We start from the raw sequence: 1,531 nt of genomic DNA, 5'->3' as shown, positions 1-1,531 counted from the left end.
ATCCTAAAGGAAATCAGTTCTGAATATTCATTGGAAGGACTGATGCTGAAGCTTAAACTCCAATACTTTGGCTACCTGATGCGAAGAACTGACTCATTGGAAGACCCTGATTCTGGGAAAGATTGAAGGCAGGAGGAGAAGGGGATGACAGAGGATGAGATGACTGGATGGCATCATTGACTCGATGGACATGAATTTGGGCAAGTTCCAGGAGTTGGTGATGGACAGGGAAGCCTGGCATGCTGCAGTCCATGGAGTCGTAAAGAATTGGACATGACTGAGCGACTGAACTGAACTGAATAAAATGCTAATGATGTTGAGCATATTTTCATGTGTTTATTGGCCATTTGTATATCGTCTCTAGAGAAATAGCTATTCATATCCTTTGCCCACCTTAAAAACTATGTAACTTGTCTCTTTGTTGATGTGAAGAGCTATTTTTATATTCTGGGTACTGGTTTCTTATCAGATCTATGATTTCTAAATGTTTTCTCCCATTTTGTGGGTTGTCTTTTCACTTTCTTGATACATTATCTGTAGCACAAAAAGTTTAAATGGTGATCTAGTCCAATTTACCTATTTTTTTCTTTGATTGCTTGTGCTTTTGGGGTCACATCTAAAGGGACATTAGCTAACCCAAGGTCACAGAAATGTACTCTCATGTTTTCTTCTAAAAATGTAATAGCTTTAGTCTTGACACTTAGGTTTATGATGTATTGTGACTTAGTTTCGTATGTGACGTAAGAAAGGGGTTAGCGTTCACTCTTCTACATGTGGAGAGCCCTTCTCCCGGCACCATGTGTGGGAAAAGACCCTTCTCACTCTACGGAACTCTTCTGTCAGTTTTAAGCAAAAATAATTCTGTTTTGCTCTGACCACAGCCTGAGCAGAGGGCAATGAAACCATTCACATTCCTGAATTTCCAGTACCGGGTAAGTTGTGAGACAAACCTCAGCCAAATGCATTTGTTAACTAAACAAACAAAAGAAGCGTACTTAACCTTGCTGAACTACCTGAGAGCTTGAACCACTTCTGTTTGCTATAAATACTCAGCACTGTGGAGGAGGCCGTGTTTCTATTGAAACTCGATCCTGGAGTATTTGTCTGAGAAGCAGGGGGACTGATTTTCCTGTTTTACCCATGACCCCTCCCAATAAATGCATTTATTAATTTCCATGAATTGTTGTGGCTGCTGGGAGGTGTGGAGCAGCCGCCAGTGGGGGCCCCAAATCCCAGGCTGCCAGCTGAAGGCCACACAGACCGTGGACCTGCTCCTTCTCCACCCGCCATGGTCTTGGTCCCTCTGGTTCACGTTCAGTTCTTGCCCGACCTTGGTCTTCCATCTGACTGCAGAGAATCATGGGCACATTCAAGCTCTCCAGGCCAGTCCTCTGATGGCTCCTCAGAAACATCAAATGAAACCTCAGCCTTCACAATGGACCAACTCAAGCTACTTGGCCAGCTGTGTGTGCTTAGCAGCTCAGTCGTGTCTGATTTTATGCGACCCTGTGGAATGCAGCACGCCTGGCTT

The sequence above is a fragment of the Bos taurus genome, chromosome 14 (genome assembly GCF_002263795.3).
Source record: "Bos taurus isolate L1 Dominette 01449 registration number 42190680 breed Hereford chromosome 14, ARS-UCD2.0, whole genome shotgun sequence".
Classification (NCBI taxonomy): Eukaryota; Metazoa; Chordata; class Mammalia; order Artiodactyla; family Bovidae; genus Bos; species Bos taurus.
This window is presented reverse-complemented; position numbering follows the sequence as displayed.